Genomic DNA, 16748 nt, shown 5'->3' with positions numbered 1-16748 from the left:
AGGGTCTCACGTGAGAGGCAACATCTAGGGGATCTCACCTGACAAAGGAGGGCCTTGGTTGCTGTGAGATACAGAAAATGTAGACACTAGTTTCTGCCCCTGGCTCCTGACACTGAGCTCCGAAATCCCTTGTAATTTGCTGAGCGACTGGAGCATCTTTTATTCTAATGAGGTACCTCTGCTGGTCACCAGAAAGACCAAGTCATAGTAGAAGCCTGGAACTTTCAGTCCATAATCCCTCATCTTCAGAGGAGGAGAGATGGGTAGGAGATGGAATTAGTGAGTGGCCATGCTTTCATGAGGAAGCCTCCATAAAATCCAATAGCACAGCATTTAGGGGGCTTCGAGGTTAGTGAACACTTCTGCATAGGGAGGGTGATGCACCCCAACTCCATGGACAAAAGCTCCTGTGCTCAGGACCCTCCGGCCCCTGCCCCGTGCATCTCTTCATCTGGCTGTTCACCTGTCCTTTACCATGTCCTATAATAAGCTGGGAAATACCAGTATTTCCCTGAGCTCTGAGCTGCTCCAGCAAATTAATCAAACCCGAGGAGGAATTGTAGGGACCTGTGACCTATAGCCAATCGGTCAGAAGCACAGGTGACAGCCTGGACTTGTGACTGACATCTGCAGTGATGGGGAGCAGTCCTGTGGGACTGAGCCCTGAACCTGTGGGATCTGAAGCTAACTCCAGGCAGAGGGTGTCAGAACTGAATGGATTTGTAGGATACCCAGCTGGACCTAGAGACTTGCTTGGTGGGGAAACACGACATTTGATGGCCAGCCGTGTCAGGAAGAAAGTGTTCTGTGTAAGAGGAAAGGAGACGCAGGATTATTTGTTTTCCCAGCTCACCTTGGTCTCACTGAGGATGGAGGATGGTAGGTCGGTTCCAGCCTCTGCCCAGACCTGGGTCAGCCTCAGTGCAAAAACCCATTACAGCGTTCTGCAGGCCTTCGGTGCCTCACGGTGAGTCAGCACCCACACATGCCCGGAACTTGCAGTGTCCTTTCCTCTTCCAGTAAAGAGGGCCTGGGAGAAAGTCAGCGTCACTGATGATGTTTGTGGAGCAGGGCCGGATGCACCCCCCCGCCCCACCGGCTCTGCCCCGCTCTAGTCGGGCTTGCTGCTTTGCTTTAATAAAGCTCTGACATCCTCCAGCCCTCTCCACCGCACCCATTTGTCCTTAAATGTAGAAACGCACTCCAGGTCTGCTGGCCTCACATTTCTGCCAGGCACAGAGACCGGGAAGAGGCCCTGCCCTCCTGCTGACAAGCAGCCTCAGCGGGCTGGCAAAGCACTGCTCCAGAATCAAGGCTCCAGGGCCCGGCCCAGTGCCCAGTCATCGTAGGCCTGGGCCAGAGAGCTCCCACCTGCCCAGAAAGACCACCACAGTGTCCACCCTCCTTCTGGCCCAGGGGTTGTAAATCTCCTTGGACAGTGTAACTCTACCCTGGGAATGCTCCTTGGAAGGTCAGCACCCCCCACGACCCCTGAAGGCCTGGGGGAGCCTGGGCACCCGGCCTGCTGGCTCTGCTCCGAAGCTCCTGGCTCTGATCCCTGCCAGCTGTGCCCACCCCCAATGGGACCAGGGAGTGATTTGCACCTTTTTGCAGGCAAGAAGGGGCAGCTGTGGCTTCATCCCACAGGGAATTTCTCAGAATCAGAAAGCTTCCTGAACTCAGTTCAACGAGAATTGGGGAAACTCAATTTAACACATGGCTTTTGGCTCCTGCCAAGTGCCAGGGACCAGGGAGTTAAGGGGGAGGGTTCTGTCGGTAGATGCTGTGGGGACCACAGGGCCCTGCTGCCAGAAGGCTGAGCGGTGCTGAGGCAGGGGGGTCCCCTCAACTGACTTCCCCAGGCTGAGGGGCTCCTCCCTTCCTGGGTCCCCCTCCATAAAACACAATAAAAATGGTTACAACTATATTTATAAAGACCAATGTATCAACATTATGTGTGAAACATGTTCTTTGATCAGGAAGTTGTTTTTCTTATGATTTTAAAGTAATTACAACATTGATGTGGGCCCCGTATGACCACACAGGCGCGGGAAGGAGGAGCTCCTGAGCACTCGGGGCAAGTGGAGGGTGGGGCGGGCCAGTCAGCAACCGTGGGGAGGGGCCGGTGAGCCCGGGGGTGGGAGTGGGCGCATGTGCAGAGGGGAGCTGCCCCATCACACCTTGGAGTACCTGGAGCCAGGGCACAGCGCCCACCTCCACCCCAGACTTCGAAGACTTGGTTTTCGAGTGTTTGGATCCTGAGAGTGATGGAGGTGTCTGTCTGCACCAGGCTCCTGGGCTCCTGGGTCCCAGATAGTTTTTGGCCCTAGGACTGTGGTGCTGGGAAGAACCCCTGTGCTGTTGGCTGAGTTGCTAAGAACCTTTGAGACCCTGGAGCACCTCATGTGAGCCTGTCGTGGTCTGGGGGCTGGTGTGGCCAGTGAGATGTACACTGGAGACAGTTCCAGAACTCGCACAGCCTCCCTGCGGAAACAGAGGGTGAAGGGCGAAGGGCAAAGCCGGAGAAGTGGGCCCCACCCTGGCACTTGGTCCTGTCCTCAGCTCCTGCAGTGGAGTTGGGGTGGTGGGGGCTGATTCGTGCCTGCCAGTTCCTATGTTGAAGCCCTGCTCCCCAGCACCTCAAAATGTGGCTGTTTTTGGAGGTAGGTCTTTAAAGACGTGGTTAAGTTAGATGAGGTCATTAGGATGGGCCCTCATCCAATAGGACTATTGTCCTTGCAAGAAGCGGCGATCAGGACAGATACACAGAGAAAGGAGCATATGAGGGCAGGGGGAGAAGACGACTGTCTGCATGCCACGGAGGGACGCCTCAGGAGAAACCGGCCCTGTGACGCCCTGGTCTCGGACGTCCAGCCCCCGGGACCATGAGACTGTGAATGTCCGTGGTTTAAGCCATCCCGTCTGTGGTGCTTTGTCACTCCCATCTGAGCTGACCAAGTCAGGGGTCTCCTCTCAGAGAGCTCGGGGGCTCTCCACGTGCCGTGACCCTCGTGAGCGGCCGGTGTGTACCTGTGGCCAGGGCCCACCCTCCCGCCCCACCAGCCTCTCCCTTCCTGTTCTGCTCCCTTGTGAACTCTGCATCCAGCTGCTTTATCAACAGCTGTAATGAGAAAGCTTGCACAGGCTTAATTTCCCAATGGAAGGTGTGAGGGGCGAGAGGATGGGGGCCGTGCCGGGGGCTGCGTGACGGGCTCTGGAGGCCCAGATGGGGGGATGGGGTGCTGCCACGTGGCACCGAATCTCATCACCTTGGGAGCATCTGGGTCGTACACGTCTGCATTGTCTTAGCATCTGGAGTTTGTCATTTGCCCCGAGGTGGCCCCGCGCCTGCTTCTCTAACAAGTCTGTGGTTTGATGGAATCTTCCTCCTCACACTGGCTTTAATTACTGGCTAGATGTTTACTCACCTCCCTCTGCATCTCCATGCCGCCCACTCAGCCCCGAGAACTGAGCCCAAATGTCACGACTTCAGGGCGTCTCTTCTAAAGTCCTGTTCTAATCGGGCCCCTTCCCTCTGTCACATGTCACCATTGTTCTCTAATTCTCCATTCAGATATTATTATCTCCACCCCAGACTGCAGTTCGTGGAGAGAAGGGTGTTTGTCAGGAGGAGAGAGGGGGAAGGGAGAAGGAGGGGGAGTTGGGGAACAGACCCCTAAATCACAATGGCTCCAGCGCAGCAGAGTGTTCTCTGGGACTGCTGGGTGGCTGCCACTGTCCTCGTGGAGAACAGGGTCCTTCCACCTGGTGCTCCCTCCACGTATCAGCTGGAGGAGGGGAGAGGGAGCCGGGGGCCGTGGCTGCTCCCTAGGCCTGGGCCAGAGGCGTGTGGCTGTCTTGCCTCCTCCACTGGGAGGGATCCAGGCTACGCAAGGGTGTCTGTGGGGACTGCGGCCCTGGACAGTGTCATCTCCACACCTCGCCTGGCTGTAGAGCTCCTGCCAACACTGCGGGGGCGTCACAGTGACAAGGACACACGTTCCCTCTGTGGTGCTCACATCTTGGTGGGGAGACAAACACACAGTGGGTCTCTGGGGTGACGGGTGGTAGGACAGACTTAGGCAGGAGACAGTGTTGGAGCAGGATCCCCAAGTGGGGAGTGTCGTCAACATCTGCCGGGGACGTGTCCACGCCCCACATGAACACCACTGCATGCAGACCCAGAGTCTGAGCCCAGGGTTCTATTTCTTTCCAGTGACTGTGGAGTGGTGTGGCCCTGGAGAGGGAGCTGTGACGCTCTGAGAGGGTATCCAGCGACAGGAGAGGAGCTTTCATCTAAACCAAGACAGCCCAGGTCTCTGTCGCCTTGTAGCCGGCACGGCTCTGTTTGACTCATGGAGAGAGAAAGCAGGAGTGACGTGGGCCGGCTCCATTTTACGACAGTGGCTCTAAGAATATCTCCATCATAACCTGCACCACTGAGCTGGGGAAGGGAAGAGGCAGGCCGTGAGGACTCGGGGACACAGCGGTTTTGAAAAGGAAGCACAGAGCGCTCATGTGAGCTTCTCCTCTGCAAGGTTAGTTGTGTCTGGGCACACATTTCAATTTTCATAATACATGGATTGATGTCTAAACACTGTGTTCTCTCCATTGAAAATAGACTGAGAGAGATTAATTCTGTCACCAATTTGATTTGACACAGCAACTGGGAAACCAACTGGACATCTTTTGCAGACAGAGTTAATTAATCAGATTTTTAGACTGATTTTTTTCTTCTGCTTTAAAAAAATTTGTATAAAACTAATATGTGTGTTTGATATCATTGAAACATGAAAAAGGGAATTAAATTAGAGATACAAGTTCCTCTGTGTCTGGCCCCCACAGACTACAGTTCTGTCCCCACGCCCCACTCCCACCCCCTGCTGTTGTAACTACTCCAGATCTTTCAGAAACTGTACTTACACAGGTGCGGGTGTGTAAATTTGCACATGTATACACTTACAACACCCGTGAGATCACACCATGTGATACTGCTCTGAATCTTGACATAGTGAACAATAATATATTGAAGAGATCTTTCCATATCAGTATAACTAGACCCAGCTCATTCTTTTATATCCTAATTTGGGGGTATTGTTGTTGAGAAAGGTGCATAAACTGCCATTGTAATTGCAGACTTTAGATTCTGTTTGTGTGTACACACACCTATACCCCCACAGACACACTTCCCATCTGCACCTCCACATCTTCAGACACACACACACACACACACACACTCTCTCTCTCTCTCTCTCTCTCTCTCTCTCTCTCTGCAAGGCCCCAGGCCCCACAGCTCTCCCGCTCCCAACGCAGAGGCTCCTGCTGCTGACAACAGGGCCCTGCTGGCTGTGCAGGGAGGCCAAACACTTATTTCTTAAAAATAAGTGTTTGGGCATCAAGGCATCAAGGGCCCCTTGTTGTCCATGCCCCTGACTGCTGCTGGGGTTCCCCTCCCCCGCTGCCTTTTCGGAAATCTTCATCTGCAGTCCCAGGTCCAGGTCCTTTCTGGAACTCTTTCTGCCTTCCCTGGGAGAGCTGGGCAGGAGCTGGGACACTCAAGGGCCACTGTAACCTGCCCGTGGGCTCCAGTCATCTGTTAATCTACAGGCTTGTGCCTGTAGATAAACAAACAGAAAGCCTTTGTGTAAAGAAACATCTTCTTTTCCCCCTTGGTTGTCAAGACTGTAAACAGATGAGGTGACCACAGCACACAGCCAGGAGCAGTGGCTCTTTCCTGGGACACGTAGCTTCTTCAAATGCCCCCACCCACCACAGCTCCCTCTTCTCTGGTACTCAAGCCCTGCAAGTTCTGGTTGTCTTGGGCTCTCCAAACTCCCAACTCTGCCTCCAATTCAGCAAGATAGTAAGTTGGGGGGACTTAAAAGACTCACCTCACCCCTGGCTGGCGTAGCTCAGTGGATTGAGCGCAGGCCTGCGAATCAGATGATCATGGTTTGATTCCCAGTCAGGGCACATGCCTGGGTTGCAGGCCAGTTCCCAGGAGGGGACACATGAGAGGCAACTGTACATTGATATTTCTCTCCCTCTCTCCTTCCCTTCCCCTCTAAAGATAAAGAAATAAAATATTTTAAAAAAGAATCTGTTTTTTAAAAAAAAGTCTCACCTCATTTGTTTCCTATCTGCCAGGGATCACTACCCAATCCCACCTATTGTTCCATGTCTAAAACATCTCCTTTCATATTTTGCCCATATTTCTAGTTATTTAATGTGAGAAAGTAAATCTGGACCCAGTTACTCCATCGTAATTAGTTTTTGTGTAACTGCAAATGTTTTCATTTTACCCTCATTCTAGAAAGATAATTTCATGAGGTGAACAGTTCTTGGTTGAAAGTTATTTTCTCCCAGGCTCTGGAAAATATCACGGTCTTGAGGCTCCCACTGTTTTTGAGATGTCGGGTTAATTGCTATTTAAGTGAGTTACTCCCTTTTCTCTAGATGCTTTTGTAACCTCTTTGTCTTTGAAATTTTCCAGTCTTGACATGATATATTTAGGTGCAGCCTTCTTCATGGTGCCCTGCTTTGTTCCATTAAACCATCAGAATCTGACAAATGCTGCCTTTTGCATCCATTATCTCTTCACTATTACCTTGGCCCCGTTTTATCTGCTTTTTCTCCTGGAGCCCTGGTTAGGCCACGTGGGGTCTTTTTAGTGCACAGACAGTGTTGGCCACTAAAAAGAGCTTATTTCCAGTCCTTTGTTTCTGCGGGCTGTATTCTGGGTGGCTTCTTCAACATATCTTCCTGTTCACTAATTTTATATACATCTGTATCTAATTTGCTGCTTAATCTATTTGCTGAGTTTTCAGTTGTAGTTATCCTTTATTATTTCTATGAAAATCTATTATTTCTATGATAAACTACCTTGTCCGGTAGTTTTCAATACCTTCTTTGATTTCTGTAAGCATATCCATCAAGTTACCACCAACCTGGACCATGTTGAACCCCATTTTTATCTTGGGTTTCTTGGTTCACCACGGGGTTTTGGGACAGCTGGCCCTTCATTTGTATTGAGTTGGGTTTTATGCGGTGTTCTCAGAGCAGACCTTTTTTTCTTTAGTTCTTTTTATTTTTTCTTTTCCACCTCCACCCTGATCTTTCTGCAGGTCTGGGTTTTCTCTACCAGTGTGTGGTTCGTTGGGAGACCCCGTGTTATGCGTGGGGTCTCTGTCCGATACCCCTCTCTTTGCCAGGCTCCAGGCTTCCCCACCTCCACTACAGGCTCTCACAGTCGGGGCTCCAGGTCACAAGAGCTCAGCCCCAAGGAACTTTCTTTCCAGTTGCTCGTGGATTCCCACTGCTCCACCTACCTGTGGCCATCTCAGCCATGCTTTAAAAACATCATGAAGTACATTTGTCGAGATGTTTAGGTATTCTGAACAGGAAACAGTGGACACTTGTTTTCCTAGCAATGTCCTTGTTCCTTCCCCGTTTTTCTCTAGCAGAGATGTAAAGAGAAAAGGGCACTGACCATCCTGGAGAAGAAGCTGCTGCTGGGGTCTCAGGGGACTTCCCACAGACACCATCCTCTCATTTTGCATGTGGGCACAGGGACATTCGTGAGGCTAGATGGACAACCCTGGTCACCTGTACAGGTGCAGGACTGAACCAGGCCTTCCAGAAGGGTGTGCTATTTGCTCCGTGGCACAAGGCGGGTATGGGCTGGCTGGGGAGCAGAAAACCCAACCACACCTGCTGCTGGGCCTTAGGCTTCCATCTGCTTTGGAGCAGAACTGGCAAGTCTGGCGGCACCGCCGGTACTTCCCAAGCAGCAGTGACCAAGGCGACCCTGGGAGGATGGGGCTCTGCAGACCTCGGGGCTAGGGTGGACACCTGCTCTGTTCTCAGGGTCCTCTCTGGTTTCTGAAGGCTGCAGCCCCTTCTGACATTTATTTATTTGTTTTCAGAGAAAGAGAGGGAAAAAGAGAGGGGGAGAGAAACATCATTGTGTGGTTGCCTCTTGCATGCCCCAAGTTGGGGACTTGGCCCGCAACCCAGGCATGTGCCCCGACTGGGAACTGAACTGGCATCCCTTTGGTTCGCAGGCTGGCACTCAATCCATTGAGCCACACCAGCCGGGGCTTGCTTCCCCTTCTGAGATGTCACATTCTAGAATTTGAGAACAAAGTTCACTCTCCTGCTGCCATTGGGGTCCCCTAGGTGCCCTCACCTGCCCTCTCAGTGAGGCCGTCAGGGACTTCCTCGGAGACCCAGACGAGATGCTGTATCTCTCCTCCACCTGTCAGCCTCCTGGCCACAAATACATCCTGACTCATCTGCATGGCCTCATCAAATATGCATACCCCAGCTCAGCAGGGTGGCCAGATGGGGCCGCAGGAGGGTCCCTGTCTTGTCAGACTGCAAAGGTGACCCTGGGCCTATGCTCAGGGCCTCTGAGAGGAAGGCTCCGTCGGGGGGCCTGAGGCTGCCCTCCAGGAAGCCTCCGGTAGAAAAGGACCGGTGGTGGCAGCTGGGGGCTGGCAGTGGCTCCAGTCCTGTGGGGTCGAGCCCAGGCCTTAGCCAGGACTCTGCTGTCTCCTTGGGTCTGGGCTACCTGCTAGGGCGGGAACAGCTGCCCCCTCCGGCCTGGGTCCTACCTGAGCAGCACTTTCTTACCCTGCAATGAACAGCCTAGGGTCTCCACCTAGGGTTTTGAGTCACTCCTGGCTCGGGGCCGTGTTGCTGACGCTGTCCACACCCCTCTGCTGCCCTGGCTGCAGACCCCATCCTGGGATGGCTCCTCCCCAACCACCCTGACCCCCACTGCTGGGAGTAGAAAGAAACCTGCCCAGGCTGCTCATAGCTGCCACAGCGTTGGGACCACGCCACTGACAGATGCCACTGAAAAGGTGAGTGCACCTTCTCTGGTCCCTGGTCCCATGTGGCAGGCTAAGGACAGGTGTGTGGGGTGTGAAAAACTGCTCCCTGCACTGCAGCTGGGTTGGGGTCAGAGTCAAGTGTGGAGCAGGTTTGAGAGGGTGTCTGTCATGTGGGTTCTGTCCAGTCCTTCACCACAACCCACTTGACCACCTGCTGTGTGGGGGTTAGGGGGTCCCACACGCTGGAGAAACAGTGAAGGACCTTGGTCCAGGGAGCTGTGTACTCAGGGAGAAGATGTCACCAGCTAGGCTGAACCATGGGGCGGGGCAGCAGGATGGGGTCAGGGCAGCTGGGAAAGGTCTTGCTGAGTGGGGCTGGACACAGAGCAAGTGGGCATGGGCTTTCTACAGCCAGCCCCGGCTCAGGCACATGGGGGTCAATGTGGCTGCAGTGGGGGCCCATGCCTGTGGCCACGGGGAGGCTGTGGGTTCTGACTCTGAGAGAAATGCGAAAACAGTGGGAGCTCCGAGCAGATGGGGTATATTCTGACTTCAGTTTTCACAAGCATCTCTCTGGCAGCTGTGTTCAGGGTGGACAGCAGGGCAAGTGTGGGGGGCTGGGGAAGCAGGACAGCCATCTAGGAGGCTCTCAGAAGAATGTAGGAGCTGTGATGGGAACTTGGGCCAGGGGGTGAGGGTAAAGACACCAGGAAGGACGCAGTGTGGAAAAGCTTGAAGACAGAGGCAAAGGGCGTTTTGGTAGATTTGATTCTGGTGTAAGCAAAACAATGCATGGGCCGGCAGGCTTGCTCTGACCTCGTGGGCCAGGCCTCGTGGGCATGTTGACTGGAGGGTCTGCTGGCCTTGTACTCTGGACGTGCTGCCTCAGCTGCGGAGAGGCTGGGGCTGTGCAAGGACACCTCTGCTCCCACAGTGACTGGGGCTGAGAAGCCAAGGAGTCCCAGGGAGCCATGTAGGAGGGGAGGGGAGGGGACGGGGCCCACTGTGCAGGCACAGGGGGAATGTGGTGCCCTGAGGACCCAGAACGAAAATGGGTCCAAGAGAGCTGTGGGGTCAGCTGTTCAAATCTGAGGGAGACTGGGAATCAGCTACATCTACACAAATGATCGTTTAGACAAAGTTGCTTTCTCTCTTCCATCCTTGGGTCTTGCTGCCCAGTTCTCCTCTTAGTGGTCTCACAGTGAGCCAGGGGCCACCGTAGGTCCATTCCTGTTCTTTCTGGTCAAGCCTCTGGTTTGGTGTGTTGGCCTTGGGCAGTGGGGCAGGAGCCTGCGTATTGTCCTGAGTCAGCTGCCACCAGGTGGCTGTGTCCCTCCCGCTCACATTAGGGGCCTCCAACCTACAGATGTCTGTGTGGAGACCCCTCTGGGCACACCCTTCCACCCTGTAGCTGTGCTGCCACTCTCAATAAACACACAAAGCTGTGTGTGCACACACGCACATGCATGCACACACAGACGTACACAGGATGGTTACTGTAGTGCTTGAAGTAGAGAAAAATGAAACCATGTACCTTTCCATCCGTTTAAACTTGACTGGTATGTTCATGGCCACCCATGTATAAAGCCAAGATGAGGCCACATCTTGGGGGAGATGCTTTAACACATATGGGATACCTTCAACAGGTAAAGAAAATCATCCACCTATTTTACTTGTAAACAAGGTGCAAAAATCTAAACTGAAAAGGTGGCCCTGTCAATCTGAGAATAATTTAAAAACTAGCCCAGGAAACCCACTCTCAGATCCCTCCAGCAGGACGGCAGGCTGTCTGGGCAGTCCTTGGTGCCATCTGGCTGCTCTCGCACCTGTGAGTCGCTGTTGTTTACAAGTTGGTGAGGTGACAGTTCTATTCTCGCCTTCACTATCCATGCCTGGGTCTTGCCTGTGCGATCTACTGGCTACCAATAGATGCTCAGATGTCCTGCATGACTGTGGGTCTTTTTCTGCCTTTGACCCTACAAGGTCGCTTGCTAGATTTTGGGACTGTGTTCAGAGGAGTCAGCCCTAGAACCACGTTCCCGGGGGATGGTCCATCTTGCTTTAGAGAACCCTTCACTCCCTCAGAGCCCTCACTTTTCAACATGCTTGCTCACTGGCATGACGTTATGTTAACACGATTGCACCAGGGCTCTTTTGGGGCCTGCATGCCTGCTCTCCCATTGTCCACTCATCCTTACACCTTACATCGAGGGTGCCTCCATTGAGTCCAGTGTGACAAGCGTTATCTCCTAACTGCAGTATGTGGTCCTTGTACATGTGACTTACCTGGGTTTATATCGGACGCATTCCTGTTGGATTTTTGTTTCTCTCACCCATTCCTGATTCCTTTTCTCTCTGCTTCTCTCAGATTGATTGTACCCCATGTTTATCCCCTTTTAACCTGCCAGATATAAATGACTTTACTTTGCTCTCAGTAGTTACCCTTGGATTCCACTTATCTTTGTTACAAGTCTAGTATAAATTACTCCTGTCACCCCTAGCAGGCCACGCAAGGACTCAGAACTCCTTAATTCCATTTCCAACCCACTGTCTGCATTATTGTTCTTAAATGTTTTAAATCTACTTATATCTTAGCTCTGGGAGTCATTGTTATTATTGTTATACAGTAATATTTACCTCTACTGCCCCTTCTTCTGCTCTTCATTCCTTCCTTGACCCTTAGCTTCCTTCCGGGTCATTTCCTCCCACCTGGAGTGCTCCCTTTCCCCCGTGTGTGTGCCTGCACGTGCACGTGTGAGTATGTGTCTTTCTGACGACTCTGTGCTTTCTGCTCTGGTCCCTCTGGCTGCGCCATCGGAGCAGAGCCAGTGCATCCACTCAGTTCTTGGGGATCTGACTCCGAGACCCTGGGCAGAAATAAACAGCACAGAGTGGGCATCGAGGCCCCGTGTCTAACTGTCCCCGGCTGCCAGCTGCAAAGAGCAGGTCTGCAGGTCTCTTCTTTAGCCACAGATGCCCACCAGGCCCACAGGGACCAGAGGCTCCCTTGGAGTTAGATGTGCAGCATTAGGGCCAGTGAGCCCCAATTCGGGGAGACCCCCTGCTTTGGAGAGGTCTGTGCTGCAGACCTGGAGAGAGAAGCAGGCTCTGCTCACCCAGGACATTGTAGGAGCCAGAGCAGAGGGGCCAGGGTTCCTTCAGGTGGCACGCCTCTCTCGATTTTCCTCCCATACTGCACAAGTGTTCATTTAATTTTGTTTTTCAGGCAATGCATTAAAAATACAAGAGCCGACAACCAGCTTCTGCTTGACAAACCGATCACCCCTATGTGAGTGGAAGCCTCACGCGCCCTGCTTTGAAAGGAGGTCCAGACGGCTGACAAGGACACGCTGTGCGTTTCCTCTGAGGCCTCTGGGGGAAGGGAGCCCATGAAAGATGTAAAACGTGGTGAATAAAACATCGTGACCCAGGCGCGGGCTGGGAGGAGCCCTTGCTCCCACAAAGCCTGTGGAAACCCAGCAAATCTGTATGTAGGAAGAGGTGCCTACTATTCTGGTTCACTTCCTGGATGTTTATTAAGCGAGTCAGGCAATGAGGGTCCCAGATATGGTTTGGGTGGCTGCAATCTCACTGCTACACCTTGTGGAGATGTCTATGTGGGAAACACTGTCACCAGCTCTGTCCTGTCCCCTACACAAGTGCCCCCACGCCGCCACCTGCTGTTAGCATCTGCAAAATGCATGCAGATCCCATGACCTGCCTGCCTCTCCCACCCCTTCCCCTCCAGGGGGGGTGGCTCACAGAGCTGGGTGCGCCCCCTGGCCAGCTCCACCCTAGCTGGCACTATGCCTTCTGCATAGTTGGCCTGCCCACAGAACAGACACCTGCCAGTAGTTCATGCCTGCCTCACCCCCAGGCTGCCCAAGGGAGAGGACTTGATCCTTGATGACGTGGGCCACTTTGTCCCTTTCTCACTCAGGACCTCTGGCTTCCCACTCTGTCTCGACCTCCCTGTGGCCCAGCCCTGTGGTGCAGTTTTGTCTGCACATCAAATCATATTGAGGGACACAGAACATTATAAAGCACATTTCAGAAAAAATTAGTTTAAGTCGTATTTAAACTAAATTTTTAAAATTGGTTTTTAGAGAGAAAGGAAGGGAGAGAAAGAAAAAGAGAGAGAGAAACATTGATTTGTTGTTCCACTTATTTATGCATTCATTGGTTGATTCTTGTATGTGCCCTGACTGCAGACTGAACCCACAATCTTGGCATATCTGGATGATGCTCTAACTAACTGAACTACCCAGCCAGGGCTAAACTAAATGTTTGAATTAAATGGTCAATTAAAACATTGTTAAAGTTTCGGCACGTAGAATGAGCTTCAGTTCCTAGATAGTGTGCTTCTGTGCACAATGCCTCACAGAGAGGTGACTAGACCCTGTGTCCCCACTCGCTCAGCATAGTCCCAGCTGTATGATCTCAGGCAAATCAACTCCTCCTGGACATCTGGTGACATCCCGTCTCCTAATGGGGCTTGACCCTGGGCTGGGCTCCAGGGGTCTCTGCATGTCTGTGTCAGGCCCGTGTTTCTGAGCAAATGTCCCAGCAGACATGTGGCTTGTGAGGGGGATCGCAGTGGAGAAGGACCATGGGATGGGCGGGCTGGCCAGTCCTCCCCAAAGGCCTGGCACGGGATCCTGGGTAGGACTCCTAGGAGTGCCTAGGAGTCCAGAGCCCCCTGCCTCAGCATCCCCATCTCTATTACAACCCATGTGGGGCTCTTTGAAGCAGGAGACAGTATAGGAAGAACTCTGACACTGCACTGGTGTTATTGGCCGCATCTAGCATCCTGGTTGCAAGGAAATGCCTTTTAGCACTTGGCGGAGTGAATAGCAAACGAAGGCAGGCAGGAGGAGGGAGACATGTCTCACCTGCTAACCCAGCAGTCCTGAGCCTGGTCCTATAATATCACCAGGTGTTCCAACATCACAAGAAACACTATGTTAGCAAAAAGGAGGGAAGTCCTTGAAATTCTACGTAGCATTTCTACTACCTGGGACAGAAAGCCTTGAAATTGTGTTTTCATCCCAAGGCCTGGAAGGTGGAAGATGGTTCACAATGCCCAAAGAAGAAGCCCATAAAACAACTTCGGTTAACTGCCTATCTCTGGTCACTATCTGTTTTATGAGGGAGTCCCTAATGCTTATAGAAAGAGCCCATAAATAACTTTGGGTAACTGCCCCAACTTTAATTAGCTGCCTCCTGTCATATATCTGTTTTATAAGATGAACAAATGGAGTCTGGAGCAAGATAAAGACTCAGGATAACAGGCCCCCCCACACACCTGAGTTTGGGTAGTCACGTCCCCCCTGGGAAAGCTGGCACCACATTTACCTGTCAATCAATATATAACCCTTTTCTCACATCCCAACAACTCCATAAGTCCTCAGAACAAAGCACTCGTGCTCTTGGCTCTCTGGCTGCCTGGCTTCAGGCCACCTGGCCTCTGGCCCCCCGGGGGCTTGCTGCTGTGGCTTCAGCCACTCTTACTTTCACCACCCTGCTTTCTCCTGAACCTGTGCCTTCACCCACGCCCCTTGGCTAGGCCCGTTCTCTTCCATGGGAATGGATCACCAATAAACTCTGATTGCACGCTAATAGATTTGCTGATGTTCTTTATATGTGTCAGCGAGAAGAACCAGGTCTGTCCCATCGGCACCTTCACTGTCCTTGTCACCCACCATCTGGAGGTTTCTGATCTCTCAGAGCAGTTGGGGGGGGTAGTTGCATCTCTATCCCAATCCCAATGTGCGCCCAGCATCCAGAATGTGCCAGAACACAGAATGAGTCTCCTGCTTGGGTTTCTGCTGCCTCGGGGAGGTAGGTACCTGCACTGACCGACCTCGGAGTGGAGAGGGGCTGGCCCTGCTGGTGGAGACTGAAAGGCTGCTTCAGGGGGGCTGCAGGGGGAATCGTGGAGGCTCACCCCGCCCTTTCACGAGACAGAGGTGAAGGGGCCTCACTGAGAACCAGCCCTTGTGGGCCCTGCTTGGTTTGTACCACCTCCTCCTCACCCACCAATCACATCACCATCCTGGCTGGCCCCGCTGTGCCTCGGGATGGCTGATAGTGCCTTCCTCAACTCGATTTCACCTAACCCATGATGCCATCTGGTTCCACGGCGACCTTGTGGCCAAGTCAGGATGTGAATGCCCCTACCTCCCAAAGAGACTGAGGCTCAGATGGAGTGAATGCCTGAGTCAGACAGCCAGAGGTGACCTGGGGTAATGCAGGCTCTCTCATCCCTGGTGACTGTGAGCCATGTTTTAGGAGAGGGGACCAGGAGATCCCAAGGCCTGGCCCCTCCCACTTGGCCATGTTTGACTTGATAGTATGACTTGACCCACTGATCCTGTTACACACCTAATAGAAATCATGTAGTCACACTTGGAGTGGGGGACCGTCGGGCTGTGAGCCAGCAATCAGTCTTGGTTTGCGTGCCTTTCATAACTTCTCACATAAGCAGGTCACTCAGAGGGGTACAATTTTCCACCACTTAGGAAATAAATGTCTTTGCTTTGTAAAACCATTCTCAGGGCAAAGTATGTTCTGGGCAGCTTAAAGAGAAAAAAAATAAGCTTAATCCAAATACTTTCGTTTCAAGTGACAAGCAGCGGGAGGCACAATGTGCCCGTTTCCAGGATGGAGGGGTTTTAATCCGAAGTCCTCCCCACGCCAAGATATAAACCCCAGAAAGGATCAGGCACTTCATCCTCATCAGATTTTTCCTCTTACATTTTTGAATGCCAAGGTTTGTGCAAAGTGTCATCTGTTATTGTGAGTAACACGGAGTCAGGCAGGACAGCCAGGGCTGCGGGGTGGGGGAGCGTGGTTTCTGTCCAGCCAACTTATTTAAGGGGCTCTCGAGACTGATCTGGGGGGACGGCCCCTCCTCCTGGGGAGGGCGTCACAGAACTCACAGAATGTATGTGAGCTGCTCTAATACTGAGCTGTTAATCCTGGTGCTTTGAGAACATGTCCTAGCTTTGGACTGAGGAAAATTTTGCCTTAACTGCACTTTAAGGAAGCAGGCAGAGTGGTGACGTGCGGCCTGTATTGCAGTTTCCTCTGTAAAATGAAGTACGAGCTGCATATCTGGTGGCCATATGCTCCGTAGGTAGACAGTGAAGTGTGAGGTGCCCTCAGGCAGGTGAGGGTGGGGCTGGGGGAACAGAGCAGGAGCTTCTCCTGAGACAGAGGTCACTGACTTCACAGACTTGACCGTGTGATTTCTCTCCGCACCCACCATGAGTGGACACCTGCGTTACCCACCATGGCTCCTGACTTCCCTTCCATGTGCGGCTGTGGGATGCACCGCTGGGTACTCGCTGAGTCAGAGGAATTAGCACCCATTCTCGTCCCTGCCACTTCTGAAGGCCCTCATGAGCCCGGAGGACCAAAGCCTGGGTGCTGACCATGGTCTGTGGCAGCAGGAGCTGCGATTTGAAGTACCAGCTGCACATTTCTGAGCATTGAGACTCTGCAAACCACTCAGTCCGTTTATCTGATGCTGGTACCAATCACCCCAACACTCAGTGGCTTAAAGACAAGCAATCATTTCTTTTTGTCCATCTGGTCCTGGGGTTTCTCTTGCACTCAGACAGTGACTGGGGACCACCAAAATCTCCGCACCCAGGCTGGGAGAACTCAATGGAAGGGTTCCAAGGAACTGCTCACTGTGCCCGGGGGGCTCTCCACATGGCCTCTCCAGTGTGGCGGCATCAGGTTAGAGAACTGTTACTCCAGCCTCAGCACTCCAGGTGATTGGCCCAAGAGAGACAGAGCCAGGCGAAAGCTGGATTGTCCTTTTGGCCTGGCCACACAGGTTCTGCAGTGTCATATACACCATGGTCTGAATTGAGGTGTCCATAGGAGTCCACTCTGGGTCAA

At 52.7% G+C, this 16748-nt stretch overlaps 1 long non-coding RNA gene across 1 annotated transcript; it reads left to right on the top strand.

Annotated features, from left to right (window-relative positions):
- The first annotated feature begins 4474 nt into the window (after nucleotides 1-4474).
- Nucleotides 4475-12307, top strand: LOC128626234 (uncharacterized). Its single transcript, XR_008390150.1, has 3 exons — nucleotides 4475-4538; nucleotides 8739-8867; nucleotides 12064-12307. It is a non-coding gene; the product is annotated as an uncharacterized LOC128626234 (long non-coding RNA).
- The last annotated feature ends 4441 nt before the right edge of the window (nucleotides 12308-16748 follow it).

Source organism: Artibeus jamaicensis, unplaced genomic scaffold, assembly GCF_021234435.1.
Source record: "Artibeus jamaicensis isolate MK-2021 breed Jamaican fruit bat unplaced genomic scaffold, CSHL_Jam_final scaffold_474, whole genome shotgun sequence".
Classification (NCBI taxonomy): domain Eukaryota; kingdom Metazoa; phylum Chordata; class Mammalia; order Chiroptera; family Phyllostomidae; genus Artibeus; species Artibeus jamaicensis.
The sequence above is the reverse complement of the archived record's forward strand: the minus strand, read 5'-3'. Positions and strand labels throughout refer to the sequence as shown.